This window comes from Agelaius tricolor, unplaced genomic scaffold (genome assembly GCF_023055355.1).
Source record: "Agelaius tricolor isolate 1412-34295 unplaced genomic scaffold, bAgeTri1.0.p SCAF_12, whole genome shotgun sequence".
Classification (NCBI taxonomy): Eukaryota; Metazoa; Chordata; class Aves; order Passeriformes; family Icteridae; genus Agelaius; species Agelaius tricolor.
The window spans coordinates 14,597,828-14,613,752 of NW_027269272.1; the positions used below are offsets into that span (position 1 = coordinate 14,597,828).

The 15,925-nt window shown below is 47.8% G+C and overlaps 1 long non-coding RNA gene across 1 annotated transcript; it reads right to left on the bottom strand.

Moving 5' to 3' along the window:
* Window positions 1–7,946: 7,946 nt before the first annotated feature.
* LOC139594688 (uncharacterized) lies at window positions 7,947–15,342 on the bottom strand. Its single transcript, XR_011680734.1, has 3 exons — window positions 15,247–15,342; window positions 8,723–8,827; window positions 7,947–8,592 (listed from the first exon to the last, which is right to left on the bottom strand). It is a non-coding gene; the product is annotated as an uncharacterized lncRNA (long non-coding RNA).
* Between the last annotated feature and the right edge of the window lie 583 nt (window positions 15,343–15,925).

Below are 15,925 nucleotides of genomic sequence, written 5' to 3' on the forward strand. Positions count from 1 at the left end.
TATAGGAACTTTCCAATGTCAGAAATTAAAGGAGTAAAGCCTCAAGAGCAATGAAAATTTGTAAAATCTCTGAATAAAGAAGCCTGTCCTCAGAGCCTTCACCCCAAACTGCCCATGCCCTCTGCAACCCCTGAGTCCCCAGCCCTGGCAGCTGAGCACAGCACTGCCAGGGAGGACAGTCCTGCATGAGAGAGGGGATGAGCCTGAGCCCAGGCAGTCACCCTCATCCAAAAGGAGATGCTCAGAGCCCAGATGGCTCTGTCCATACAGCCTCTGGCTGGCCCTTAGTGACACACAGCACCAGGCACACCAAGGAGAGGAGCTGTAGGTGCAGCAAAGGCCACATTCACAATAAAATCTCACAAGCACACATTTTATCTCTCAGTAATAACATCAAGCTCCTTTCATTAGACACCTACTTTTTTATTTTCAGTCTATCTGTAAAAACATGATGTCTTTTTTTGTGACATGGTGGAAAGGAAAGCACACAGAGCCTGATATTTAAAGTGTAAGACATGTTGGTTTAATCCTGTCAGGACTTTAATGTAGATTACGTAGGGACAGGCAATGACCAGAGGGAGGGAGAGAGGTGTAAATAATCCAGAGGAGTGCGGACTTGTTGGCAGGGTGGATTTATGTCCTGTCTTAATAAAGTGTCCTTTCATCTCTGGAACCTGGGCTCAGAAGCCAGTCTAGACAGGAATTAATGGGGCTCCTTCTCCACTTACAGATCTCAAGGTTTCCCAACACTGAGACCTCAATCAGCCATGGATACTGTTTTTTGCAATGAGCTTTTAAACACAAGTTCTGACCATTTGCCGAAAAGAGTCTGCTGCTAGGCCAGGAGACAAATTAAACTCACTTTCTACTTTTTTATGTGATTACTTTTTCTAGCTTTTTTATGTGATTTCCACCCTAAGATGAAGCCAAGCAATTGTGAGCCTGTTCTAAAGAGATGGAGTAGGGCATGCCAAGAAGATATTAGTGTGCATTGGTATGGACTGGGACTTGGTTCTGCCTGGAAACCATGCCCAGGAGCATGAGTTACTCAGGGCAATATAGCACTAAGGCCTGCAGATGCTGAGCTGTGTGAAGTCTCCTGTTGTGAAGGGAAATTGTTGACTTCTTTTCTACTTGTAGTAAACCTTCCCTTCTGTTTATTTGTGTCCCTTAGGGATCCAAAAGAGTAGGTGGGGATGGAGCATTCAAAAGCATTTCTGGTAAAGGATCTGGGATTTCACTGGAGTGTGCAGTCAAGAGAAGCAAAGAAAGCTGTGAGCAAAAGAGTACATGGCCAGTGGGATTTAAAGCATTTAAAGCAAAATTCTTTGGAGAAAGGTTTGTTAAGGATTATAATTTCTTGATCTCTTAAATTGCTTTTCCTGGGAAAAGGTCACGTCTTAATCTCTCATCTCCAGCTATGGACAAGGACCCCCAAATGCAGAGAGATTCAGCTCCTAATTTTACATGTGTTTAATCTTCAACAACAGGACACGGGGAACAGCAGGATGCACTGCCAGCTTTTAGGGAGCCCTTTTATTATGCAAAATTTGGATCTTGTCTAAGTACAAGGCCTCCAACGAGTAAAGACAGAGCCAGTTAAAGGAAAGGAATAGGAGAACAAAGTGGTCTCCAAAGGCACAGCAAGAGGTAAGAGCCCACTGTATGCAGTGATGGACAATGTGACAGGTTCTCTTCCCAGGGTATTTCTTCTACAGACATTTGGACAGTACAGACAGAAGTGGCCAAAGAACTTCCTTCTGGGAGCTCAATAGCTGCTGGCTAGGCAGAAGGACTGTAATTTGTAAACTCTTAAATTAAGATATACAAAAGTCACAGGCAATATGTAAGCAGTCCTCTGCATGATATTTTATTCTGTTTATATAGCTTAGCACTCAGAATGAAAAAACAATGTCTCGTTGTGATAGTTGCCCTGGGCTGCCTGCACCGTGCCAAGGGCAGCAGGAGCCCTCTCCTTCCTTCTCCTCTTCCCTGCAGGGTCAGTTTCTGCTCCTTGAGGATCCCGTGCCTCAGGAAGGAAGGGTGGCAGAACCTTTGTGTTTGAGGAATGATGGCTGCAGGATCATAGGTGATATGCCCAGCTCCATTCATTAAATAGCAATTGCCCTCTTTGTCCCAACCCAGGAATCTTCTGGGACTGCCTTGCAAAGCAGGAGCCTCTGCCAGGGAACCTGATTTAAACCAGCTCCAGGCCAAAATGCAGGATAGCTCCTGGCCTGATGAAAACCCAGGTGTTCTCCCTGTGCAAGAACCAGCAGTGAGACCCCGGGAGAGGAAGCACCCAGGCTCAGTTGGCTCACTTCAGGATTATGCACCTTTATCACCTGCTGAGCTGTGCTGCCTGTCCCCAGTGGAGCTCCTCAGCTAGAGCAGGAAGTCTTACAGGGCTTGGAAGCAAGGGCATGGAAGAAGATCAAGGTCTGCCTTGTCATGCAGGGTTTTGCATATTAGTGGAATTAATTAGTGGAGCCTGATAATAAAGAGCAGTAATAAAGTGCATTAGACCATCCTGTGCCTCCAGAGCTGTGCTGAGCCAGGCTGTGGCAGGCTCTGGGCTCTCCTAGCTCATATCTCAATCTGTAGCCAGAGCACAGCAGCAGCCAGGGAGATCCAAAGCAGATGCAGCCTCTCAGCCTGAAGCAGAGCTGATATCAACCAGCACAGCCTTGCTCTCCCAGCCACTTGCCTGGGCCAGCCATGACTAAGTTGGAGCACAAAGCAGTGCAGGAATGTGCAGGGTGAGCTTTACCCCTCACTGCTTCAGTCTCAAACATGTGTCCCTCCATGAAGGCAGGCTGTGCTTCCTTCTGCCAGGTCCCAGTCTACAGAAAATTCATAAACTGGCACAGACTCTTCTGAGATTGTGGTTTGGGCTCTGTGCTGGCCAGCCTTTGGTTCACAGCTTCAGTCTTGCCCAGGGCTGGGTGTGGAAAGAGCAGAGCCAGGGTGGCAAGAGCTCTGTGGAATAGAGGAGAAATTCCCCATTACACACCCCCTCCTAAGAGCTCACATGGCTATCTAGGACTTCCCACTCCCTGTTAGGTAAGGAGGACACAGAGGTGGATAGTGTTTCATGTGTTGGGACAGCTGTGGATGACACAACCAGCCATGCTCTGTACCACTGGCGAGGGTCTGGCTGCTACCCCCACACCCTCTCACTGCCCTGCAGCCCCCTCCATCCCCTCAGGAAAAGGTGTTGCCTTGGAGATGTGTCAGTAAAGGACCAGCCTGCAAGGTCTGTGCTCACAACTCTTTTGGCATCTGCATCTGTTCTCTGCTGGGCTAGTGAAGGTGACAGGGACAAGACCTGAGGCAGTTTTTCACAGCAGTGTCTCTGCAGTTGTTGAGCCCAGTGACTGGCAGTACTGCATGCACTCAAGGCAGCCCTGTCTCCTGTCAATGCCATGGGGCTGTCACCTGGTACATCACTGACACCTGTCCCCATGTGCCCCCTGCCTGCAGCTCTGCCACTGCCTGGGCACAGGGCTGAGGAGGGGCTGGGCTGTCAAAGGAGCCCTTTGGGTTTATGGCCCCCCAGACTGCACAAGCAATTTGCACAACTGAGCAAGATGCCGCCCATTGTGGACCAAAGGGGACTGGCCTGAGCTCTTCCTCCCACCTGCACTGGCCCCTCCAGTGTCTTGCAGATGCTAATGGGCTGTGGGGGAGGCTGCCTCCAGACTCAGGGATGCCTGCATGAATTTTCCTGGCTTCCTTAGATCTGACAGGCATTCATCAAGCAAAACTCAGAGCTGTGTGTCCACAGCAGCTGCAGGTGTTTGGAGCCCAGCTCCTGTGTTGGATCTAGCACTGCTGAGCTCTTGATGTATTGTTGGGAGGATGAGGGAAGGTAGGGAGTGAGGAAATGTGAAGACATCTAAAAAGTGTGAGTGGATGGACTCCACACTGTAATGAGACAAACACGGCCTGTGCCCTGGGAGCAAATCCAGCCCAGCAGAGGTAGCTGCTCTTGTCTAGGTTGGTCAGGATCAGAAGTGAGAGGAGCTGTAAAAGCCATGATGCTCCATAAACCATGCACACTTTACCTCTACCCTATCAAGATAAAGGGATCTGGGAGCAGTGGATCCCATGTCCACTTTCTTTAGTCTTCCTTAACACTTGACACTTCAGTCTCACTGTGAACCATCCACTCACCTATGAGGACAGTCCCCACTGACTCTCACCTCCCATCAAATGAAATGTGTCAGAATTTCCCAGTGAGGGCTGGGTGCTCTCTGAGGGTCTCTTCCAGGCTCCACAAAGTGCCATTCCAGGGCTGGCCTGCTGACTTGAGCACAGCATAATGACAAGGGAGAGTCCCAGCTCAGGGGAAGGGGTTCTTTGTTATCTTGGTAGGGAGAGACATGGGAGACCAGTGTTGGAAAAAGGAGTGGAGAGATGGATCCACAATCAGTGGGCAGCACTGGAGTCTCCCCAGATGGACCTGCATTCAGCCACTGACAACAGAACCTTTGGACCCAAAGAAACAACTCTTTCAGGAGTCTGAACCAAAGTGAGCTGAAAATTGTCGTTAATCACTGACCCCTGTGATGCTGAAAGTGCTGCATTAGGGAGGAGTTGAGTACATGAAACAAAAGCCTACAATTCCATTCCAACAGTGATTAAATTGACAGAGGTTGTGTCCTGCAATGCAGCATTATGGAAGACAAGGCAAACAAGATTAACCCACATTGACAAGGCATTTATCCATGGCTAAGAAGAGACCCATGCCACAGCATCTCTGTCCCACAAGTTTACACCAGCCCACAAGTGTCTAATCCCTCATGGCCTGTCAAGCTATTAGGCAAATCTCTGGCTCTCATTTGCCTAATCCAATAGCTCCCAGCTTCCTAAGAAAGACCTCCTAGGGGGCCTTAACAACCATGTTTGTTAGGCCTTATATAAGTAAACAAAGCTCTTAAAGCCAAACAGCTTCCTCTTCCATATGGGATCTCAACACTCTCTCAACCTGGAGATAAATCCAACCACACTCAGGGAAGGAGGATGTGTTTATAACAGGTTGAGTTCTGCCTCCACAACAAGCAGCATCTGAAGGATTTTGCCATCACCAGCTCTACACTTAACACTCCTTGCAGAGTTGCCAGGTGCCTTCATATCTTCAAGGATTTATTGCACAGCCATGAGGTCACAGTGCTCATTCCCTGTTCTGCCAGCTTCAGGAGGAATAAGCAGGGTAAAAGCATCCTTTCAAGACCAAGATGTTTTGTGTGCATGTGTGAACATCACCAGGAGACCAAACACTTTCACAGGTTTGTACACCTCAATCTACAAATGCTGTATCAGAAACCCTCTAAAATATAATTTTTCTGAATCCTACCACTGGCAGTGATACCTCTGACATTAAACAGGGTGCAGGTATTTGCTAGTCCTTGAATTTGAGGTCACCATCACCTCTGCTCTAGAGGTATATCCTTTCCCAGGTGTTTTAGCCAAAGATCCAAACTGTCTCCAAGCTCTCTGGATCTCCTGGGGCTGAGAGCTACTCTTATCTCTGACACATCATTAAAGATGTCCTTGACAATGTTGTTTGCTCCATAGACAGGAGAATCTTTAGGGAGGGTTCAGGCAGATGTTACTCAAGGCTTGACTGCCTACTTGTCTTTGCCAGGCTTCTGGGGATTTGGAAACTAGACTGAAAATAACACAGAAACAGGTTTCCTAAGGGGCCTTCCCACACAGCTCAGGTGAGGCTGAGGTCAGGAAGCCACAATCTCATTTTCTGCCACTTTCTCCACAAAGTGCATTTGCAAAGGCAGAGCTGAGAGAGCACATTTTAAGGAGAAACACACGGCCAACAACAGAGGTCCAGTGAACAGGAGCTGTAGGACAAACACCTCAGTGGATGAAAACCCAAGGGCTGTTACAGACAGTTCTGCACTGCCTGCCCTGACCTTAGGCAGTTTGGAGATGACCAGCTTGTGGAAGTAGCAGAAGAGCTCTGTGGAGAGGCCACAGGCAACACCTGAAGATGCAAGGATGAATCTTTGTCATGCTGTCAGGACTATTCCATCTCCACTTTGCTCTTCCACCATGCATGATAATTTCAAAGGCCAGGGCAAGACTGAAAAATGAGCATTTTCACCTGAAAATATTAAAAGGCTTCAAGAAAGGCTTTTTGGCCATTTGAACTGCCAGCCTCTGCACTTGCCCCAGTCTCCAGGGATGCAAGTATGAAACATTTCATGTTTTCCATCAGTCTGGAGTGGAGTTCCCTCAGAGACTGGTAGTGAGCAGGGACCTGATCTGGAACTGTAAATCCTTCACACCCACCAGCTGAGCAGCTGTTCTGGTTAGGTCTCATTTATATGCAAAGCAGTTCAGCCATCAGCAAAGATCTCTAATGATGCAAATCAGTCGTGTGTCATCCTAGCAATGAAAGTCAAGGGAGCCCTTTCTTGCTTGAATCCAGCACATTTCAGCAAAAGTGCCATTTAGTAAAAGAAAGGAGATTTCTACTGTGGAGTGTGGCCCACTACCCTCAGTCACTTTCCAGCTGAGATCACAGCTAAATCACTTATCTTTACATTTTCATACAAATCTGATTATCCTTGAAGAGCTAATTGTTTCGTAAGTGCCACTTGGAAGCTCTCCATTTCCAACACAAGTAAAGAAATTGCTCTATAAAACTGTCTACCTTTGCCATGAGTCACTTTAGCACATCAGATGAATATTTGGCACTCTCCACTTTTTCAGATTAACTCGCATATTTATTTTGGAAGAAAAAAAATAGACTGCTTTAATTCCTTCCCATCAGAATTCCTCATATTTGCTTAGCTTATTGAAATAGACCTTACAGTATGTATGTTATATAGTGACTGCTGATGGAGGAGACATTCACATCTCCTTTCATGTAAAGAAAAAGCTGAAAAATACCTATGAGAGCATCTGATATTTCAGTTAGAGTGTCAGTAAACCTGACAGATTATGTCACCTGCCATGAAGAAGGGTTTCATCCCTTTGGCTGAGGACATGGAAACATCCAGGAAGGAGTTAAATTCAGTGTCTTCTGGATGGAATATGTGTTTCTCTTCCAAAGAAAAATTCTAACATGTTACAATTAAATTTCTTAAAGATCCATTCTGAGATAGGCTGGGAAAATTCCTGAGAGAAATAAGAGGATTCTGGGCTTCAGAAAGCAAGATTTCTTCAGCTGTTCACTCAGTCTCATGAAAAAGTAGTTATACACCTTTGCAAAAGGATGTTGCTTAGCCTGAGTAGAAGAATTCTATGTGTTTTCCCATGTGACCACATACATAAGCCAAAGTCTAAAAGACCAACTGAATTTAGCTCAGCATCAGTTAATTAACATCTTTGGACTACTATCTAAAACAAAAATAGTAATGCTCTTCTAGGTGGGCCTGATCTAAATGTCATATCCAGGAGCTGAAACAAAGTGTTCTGACTTCTGAAATGAAAAGTTTTGCATTTTGCCAACTAGAATCCTGCAGGGTGGAGAGACTGCAGGAAAAAGAAACAACAAGAGTTGTGGACATCTCCCAAAGTGTCATTATCAGAGATCCCAGACAAGGGATGTATCTCTATGCTGTGTATTCTTGGTCAAGTCTGCAAAATGTGGCACTAATTAATGAATAGGCAGGGAAGAAATTGCAGAGCAAGATAATCAAGCGGTATAGCATTATGAGAAAGGTTTGTATCAAAGCCTAATGTTTTTATAAATGTAGGTGAAATGGATTCATACAGTGACCTAACCAAAGACTTAAAAGCTGTAGGAAGTCAGAGGTACTTCATGCAGGCAGGAGCCTTCCATCCTAACAGACTCAGCCTCTGCAGGAGCTGCATGCCCTCCGTTCCTATAAACTGCAAGGACTGAGGGCGCTCCTCCCTCCCTAGATTGAAGCCTAAAATTGTCAATTAGGAAAACAAATGTGGGTACTAGACATCTTTTTGTGAGTGTCAGTCCAGCAAGCACTTTATTACAAGCAATTTTAGTATTGAATGTAGTGCAATTTTGGTAATTTAGCAAAGTACAATGATGGATTGAAGTGCCTGGTGATAGACGTTTATTTCACCTTCTGAAACACAATTATTATGCACTTTACTCAATAATAGTATCTTGTTCCAACTAAAATACACGTTGTGTAATTCTTTAAGCTATAGAATCATAGCAATTAGAGAGGGAAATGGCTGATTAGGTCATTGATTCCAGGTTCTTGCCAGCCCACAATTGTTCCCTGCCCTGTATCAGCTGAAGTTTTCCCCAAACTCCTTTCTTTTACATGTTTTAGTGATGCTAATATACATACCAAAAAAAAAAAAAAAAAAGGGATACTTCAACTACCGTTGAAAGATTCAGTTTTTTACTACAGAAAATCCTGAATTTTTCAGTGGGAAGGGTCTGAGGGGTTTTTACCTTCTTATGGCAGATGGCTGAAATGCTTTCAGCCAGAATGTTGTTCTTTTTTCATGGAAGCAGCTTTGCTGAAAAAATTTCCCAGTTCCCCATCTAAGTTAAAAGTATAAGTCCTGCTTTTCAGTCTGAAGTTCCTCTTACTACTTTTTCCGTAATCACAGCTTAATATTTAGCATTTGCTGAAACAGAAACAGAAAGAAAAATTAGCCTGACTGAAATTTTACTCAAGAAAAGCCACCATTCCTGACCTATACTGGCAGAGGGGTTGTTGGGGGATATGGTTTCAACTGGTCGTTTTAGAAAGCTCACCTGCCCTAGTCATGTCAGTGCTTGAAGACCATTCTGCTGTCAAATGCTGGCTTTGTGCCTTCTCTGCCTTTATCCATGGGTACTATCCTTAAGAACAGGTGCAACCTATGGGAACAGCACATCTTAAATAAATAAAAGACAACTCCTTGAGAAAGTAGGCTTTCAATGTGAACTCGTGGAAGCAGGTGGGCAGAAAAATCTGTGGATTTGTGCTCTTGCAAACACTGAAGAACAGACAGCAGGGAGCTGCCATGCAGCCCACACCCCCACGGGGTGCCCACCCCTTGCAAGCCTGGCCCAGCTGTGGATGGGCCAGTGAGGCACTGCCAGGCTTGGCAGGGCCAGCAGTGCCCTTGGTTTGCCATGCAGCTGGCTCCAGCAGAGGACACCATGCTCACACACACAACAGGACAGGCTCTCCTGTCACAGATAAGCTCAACTAATGGTTAAAAAGGAAAGAATTGTGTGGGGTTCTTCCAGACAGCTCAACCAAGCAAGCAGAGCCACAGCTTCTGTCATCCTTCCATAAGCCCAGTCCTCACTCCACCATCCAGCACAGGTAGCAGCTTTAGCTACATCTGTTAGAGTCAACAGACACCTCCTGGGCTAAAATACTTTCTGTGCAAGCCAGTATTGAACTCAGCCCCATGGTCCTTTTCCTCTCTATCTCACCAGCTCTCTGAGCCTTCCTGCCTGGTTATTGTCCCTTAAGGTTATCCTGTAACAGCTGCACACAGGGACATGAGTAAAAAGGTGCACTGGTACAACTGTCCCAAAATTAAGCACCACACTACCTCTGTTGGATTTCAGAGTTTTCTGAGGCTTTAGCTGCATAGTGAATGCCTGTGAATCTGAAGACTAGGGGGAAATATTCCCCTGGTGCAACTGCTGGGTGCCATTCAACTCCAGCCATGAAATCACAACATTTACTTTGTAGGGCCGTGCCTGTGTCTTGTCAGGGGCACAGCCTCTCACAGCACAGGAACAGGCTCTGTTCCCAGCTCTACCACAGACTTCCCGCATCTGTCTGGAAAAAAATCACTGAGAAGCACATCTGAAAAAATGTTACACACAGCTCCAGACATTTGATCTAACACCTGGCCTAGCTCTCAGCAGCACTGGACACTGCAAACACTGTTGGCCTCGACTGGGGCACTTGTAAAATCCAGACCTGATGGATGCAATGGGGATGGAGGGAACATCTGCTTCTTCAGTGCACTACACAGACTTTACATTAAGGTACCTTTTCAACGGAGCTGTGTACAAGTCAAACCAGTTAAACCAGCGAACAGTTGCTCTTTGTTCTGCACACATGCCAGAAATTAAAAGCTCTCACAGTTTGGCACCAAGAAGACAGAGACCCAAAGCTAGTGACTGTGTTTGGAAACAGGAGACATAAACTCTTTTAGTTCTGTTTTCCCACGTGTAAACAGAGGATGCCAATTCCTGCCTGGTACTTAGGACTCCCAGGCATTTGGAAAGCACTGAGGGCATCCCATAGATGGTACAGAAAGCTGATTGCAATATACTTCTGTTTTAAAAAGTTAGTGAGGTGCTGGCTGGACACTGGTAATGTTTGCTATGTCAAGCACAAAACAAGATACTGTTGCTAACACTATAAAACAAATTACTGTAGAGCATGCTGAATACAGGGGCTGCTTTTTGACATTTCATCCGGTGTATTATATCCTGTCCTAGACAAAGAATGAGTGTGTGGGTATCGTTGAAAACTGGAGATTGCTTTAAAAGAAGATAAATTCAAAGTTTCAGAAGTGTTTCTCTGACTTGCTGGATTTTTTTTTTTTTTTCACACAGCTCTCTCTGTAGAAGTTTTGAGGAGGAATTCACCTGTGACAGTGTTTGCATTTGACAGGTGCCTTGTTGGGGCAGCACACCTGTGTTGCACAACCACTGCACACAGCAGAGCTGAGCATGCTGCCTTGCAGGGGTGGTCTGTGAGAAAGGAGCATGAACCTCGTGCTCCAGCAAGCATCCATGCTCTGGATGTGCCATCTCAGCTGAGGAGGCAGAATATGCTGCTTGTCACTGCCCATCAGTCCTGATGAGGTGATTCTGCTGGTGTTCCAGGAGCTGTGTCTTCCACTGCAAGAGACCTGGAGGTGGGTTTGATGGGTGATGTTTGCTGCCATGGGGAGGAGAGCAATCTCAGTCCTCCTCCTGTGTGAGGGTAATGGCAGGCAGCAGGGGAGCTGCAGGGAGCTGCAGGCAGCAGGGGAGCTGCAGGGAGCTGCAGGCAGCAGGGGTGCCTTTGCTCCCCATCACCTCAGGGGCCAGTCAGGCAGTACATGGCCCTCACTGTCACACTCCACCAAGTCTGCTGAGACATGCCACAGCCAAGGATCACTCCTCATCAGGGCTTTTTCAAATAAGCAAAAAAAAGTGAAATGTCAAATAAAATAGAGTAAGAAAAGAAAAGAGGCATCTTGTGTTCCTCTTATCTCCTTCATTCCCAGGAATCTCTGATGCCTTAAAAGAGTGGCAACCTTTCTGAAAGCAAACCTTTTTGATAAATGGTGCAGTTATTTATTTTGCAGAAAGCTGAAATATGTCATGATGCCGTTTTCAAAGTAACACAGCAGCTAACAAAGAGAGTCACTGGTGATTTACTGCATGACACTCCATTTGTCTCAGAGGGAGAAAGACCTTGTTTGAACCTCAGGATTTGAACCTGTAATTCAACCAAACCAAAGGCTCTGAAACCTGAAGTTCAGCAGTTTTCTCCCTGAAGATAAAGCTAGGTTTTCCTGTTCCCCATGAATCACCACAACCCTGCAGGCTGCTGTGGAACATGAATTGCCCACTACACAAGAAACACCAGCATCTCTACATCCCATCAGCAAGAGGTGACCAACACAACTGTGCAGCCATCCGTGCCACCAGCTGCTCCTGCTGGTGGTTCCAGGTTGGATGTTGAGGATAAGAGAGTGAGATCTGGCATGTGGGATGCCTGCTGTGTCTCAGTGCTGCACACTTCCAAGTTGCTCCACTGTTTATGATCACTTCAGCTTCTCCCAAGGCATCTGACAAACAGTTATTTTCCTTGCCTAAATTCCCAGCTTTGCCTCATGCTGCCCCTGCTTTAATGATTCACCAGGAGAAATACATGTGAATCCAGAAGCAACTGCAGGGGCCACCAGTGTCCATTGCAGATTTTTAGCAGAAGGTGACAAACTTGGAGCTGATCTGGAAGTCCTGCTTAACCTAAATCCCCTCTGCCCCCCCCCCAGGACCCTGGCATTCATCCTGCAGCTGAAAATGCAAATGCAAACAGACAGATGCAATCTTTACAGCTTGGATCAGCACTTGCCTCCTCCGGGAAGCATGACCCCATTGCTCTGACTGCTGGTTCTGATGCAACAGCAGCCATTGCACCAGCAAGGACCTCAGAGACAGCCCAGGGCTACACTATCATTGTGAGATAACCACCCCGAATTGCTCAATAGATCCTGTGATGATCTGAGGGTGGAAGGGCTGTGCTTTCCTATTCTGCTCTGCTGACTGTGATGCCCATGAGCAGCAAACCCACGCTGTCCCTAAAGGGCTGTGGTGCCTGGGACCAGGCAGCCATCCTTGAGGGAGCCACCCTGAGCCAGGCTGAGTGCAGGCACGCCCCTGCTGCCAGGAACGGCTGGCTCTGCACACACAGCTACTCCCCCAGCCACTGCCAGTGCTGAACTGGGGCAGCAAGCTGAGCACAGAGAAACACTGGGGTTTCCAAGGAGAGAAGCATGCAGCTGGTGACAGCATTTTCCCCAAGTGTTACCCAAATCTGCAATGAGTTGTAAGATGCTTGTCATAAATCTGCACTGCTAAACTCTCCCTGAAAGAATCTCTCCTGACACCCAGGAGGGCAGACCTCCCTCCCCAGAGAGGAGGGGAAGGAGGGGCTGAGGTGGGTAACCAGACACTTCTTCACTGTCCCTTCTCTCTGCCATGTGCTCAAAGCAGCTTGCTATTTTGGAGGGCACATTTTGGGAGGTCAGGCACCTTGGGAAGAAGGCTGCTCACCAGGCAGGCTATGGGAGCTGGGCTCTCTGCCCAAGACAAGGCCAGGAGGAAGGAGAGGCTGCCTCCTGCCCTGGGTGATAAACCCCCAGCTTTCCCCCAACTCCTCTGGAGAGCAGCTCAGCTGTACCACCATGCTGTGGCTCACAGGCCCTCCCCGTAGGCTCAGAAAACCCATGTTCCATTCCCAGGGAGAAGTGCTGCCCTCACACATAATTAGAGAGCAGCTGCCTTCATCCTGCACGTAGGTTGTTCTGAAGATCACACTAATCAGCAGTGGAACTGGGGAAGGGGGACCAGGCAGGTTGTAGAGGCTTTCCTGTACAAGAGAAGGAGGGGTCAGGGCCAGAGCACAGGACAGGGAACTGGGACATCCAGGAGAGGATCTGTGCTGACAGACTGAGCAGCCTGGCAGGCATGGTGACATCCCACCTCTGTGTGAGCCCAGTTCTGCTTAGCTCAAAGCCTCTCTGCTGAGGTCTGCTGTGCTGATGCTGTCACACTTGGCATAACATGTCTGTGGGGGACCTGCAAAACAGCTCCAAGAAAGACTCATCTGTCCCACCAATTGCCTCACTTTTTAGCATCAAGCTGAAGTGAAACATTTCCTGGTGTTCTGTTGTGGGGAAATGACACTCTTCTTCCCATTTTAGTGTCAGAAGCACAGGAATAACCACAGAAACATAGTTAGCTCTTGGGAGATTTTTGGCTGGAAGAGGCAAAAAACAAAAGGGGGCAAGGTCCAAGGGCAATAAGAGGAATTCAGGCCAAGCAGGACTCCCGGATCAGCTCCCAGATGCTCCAGGGAAGAGCATCCAAACCAGACCTGAACTGCAGTGTGGAAGCAGTTTGTAAAACAAAATCAGTGACCAAGTAGCCCCTGCACACATCCTGCAGGCAGGTGCCAGCAGCACCACTCCCCTCTCTTGGTGTCATCTGCCAACTGAGAGATGAAGAACATGAATGTCTGCATCTGCCAGCCCATGAACTGGGGTCAGAGTCAGCTGCTGTGACACACCAGTGACACACCAGTGACACACCTGTGACACACCTGTGATGTACCTGTGCCTGCCCCCGCCCCCAGCACTGCTGCCCACAGCAGAGCCAAGCCTGAGCACAATGGTTACTGACAGGGCTTTAGCAGCAGGAAGAATTAGCAGAGAAGCTTTTGTGGCCTTGGATCTTAATGAGATTCTTTTCCAAAAAAGCCCAGGGTCTCATTGCAGTTTCCAAGCAGGAGGAGATCACCTGAGGACTTTGAAAGGGAAAGAAGAGGCACTTCATTAGAGCTATAAGAGCAGAGCTCGGCAGGAAGGGAGAGCAGAGATCTGAGCCCAGGCCATGCACATGGCAGGGCAATATCTTGCTCCATCTGTGGCATGGGCATCCCAGTATGCTGGATTCCAGGTTAAAGGAATACACACTTGTGCATATTCTTCTATCCACAAGTGAGATGCCACTTAAAGGTCACAATGAAGCTGGCCTCTCTGTGATTTCCTAGGAGTAAAATCAGATTTGAGGCTATAGTAATTTAAGAAAAAAATACCAGAATTGATTTTTAGGCTTCACATAGCCTGGGATCTGGTTTCAGGGCCTTTGCAAGGACATTCCATGCCACTTCCAAGAGCTTGTTAAAAAATACTTCATACCAGCAAAGTTCTGTGGGATTTTTTTCTTGCTAGTCCTGCAGGCTACCATGGGGAAATTCACTAGCAGGATTTTTGTAGGACTCTGACTCACATAGGAACTTTTATTACTGCTTTTAAATATTTGACTGCCTTTTGGCTGCTGGCAGAAAAGTTATAAAATATTTTACCAGACAAAGCCAGAAACTCTTTATAAAAACATCTTGGCCTGGCATAAAGCATATGTCTCTACTTATCTCTGTAGCATGTGCTCAAAGCTTTCACATGCCCCTGGCAGTGGAAGAAACTTTGGATCTTCATGTTTCTAGGCTGTGGATAAACAGAGCATCCAATGTCCTGTGCTCATGTGAGTAGATCTTCTGGTATGGAAATAGTCCTGCTGCAATAGGCAAGATGTATCAAATTTGCAGGACTGAAGAGGATGAGGCCCTGGTACAAACTCTAGGTTATGGATTACATGCACAAGAGCTCTTATTCTTGCAAGTAGTCAATGTCACAGGTTGGATGGCATTTTCATGTTGTGTGATATGTTATTTCTTTGCTTGAAGCCCTTTCCCCTCCATTGTTTTTTCTCCGTTCATCTTCCTTATGTAAATTAAGATGAAACAAAGAAAGTATCCCACAAACCAGAGCAGAGATGAACTCTGTCCCAGAGCTGCATGGAAGAAAGCAGGAATAAAATCACTGCCTCTTTCTGTTTTCACAGTAGCAGTGAATCAGAATGTTCTGCTAAAGGGGCTGTTCAACAGAAGGACTTGTGCTTGTATTTTGTTGCTCTACTCCCTGATTATTTTGTCGCGTGACACAATGACCAAAAGCAGTGGGTCATCACTAAAAGTGACTGCTCCTTACCTGCTTGGATAGCTGTGCTTCAGGAAAGGAACAAACGTTTCACCTTCTCGGCATCCCTCCGTGCGCATCCCGTGTCTGACCGCGCCTGCGGCAGGGACAAACAGCGGGTGAGGGGGAGGAGGGAGGATGTGCGGCTCAGGGGCTGAGCAGGCTGGAGCAGCCCCATCCTACTGCGGAGCAGGGTGTGCCTCCACTGCCCCCATGATACAGGGCTACCCCTAAATGGAGCAGCTCTGGGCACAGCCGCAGCAGCTCAGGCTCGCTGGAGAGCTGATGCTCCAGGACCCGGGCAGCTCCAGATTCGGGCTGCCCCAGAGCCGGGCCGCTCCACAGCCGGCCTGCTCCAGAGCCGGGCTGCCCCAGAGCCGGCCTGCTCCAGGACCCGGGCTGCCCCAGATTCGGGCTGCCCCAGATCCGGGCTGCCCCAGAGCCGGGCTGCTCCAGGACCCGGGCTGCCCCAGAGCCGGGCTGCAGCCAGCCTGGAGGTGGCTCAGGGCTGTCCCTGCGGGCTGCGCTGGAGGCAGAGCCCCCAGCGCTGTCAGCGAGCTTGAACTCCGCTGCAGTGCAGGGGACACTCGGGCCCAGCCTCTGACCCGCACCATTTCACTGCGGATTAACCTCAAATTCCGCATTTCAGTGGCTTCTCCCGGGGTGCAGATGACAGGGTCGGGCCCCGCCA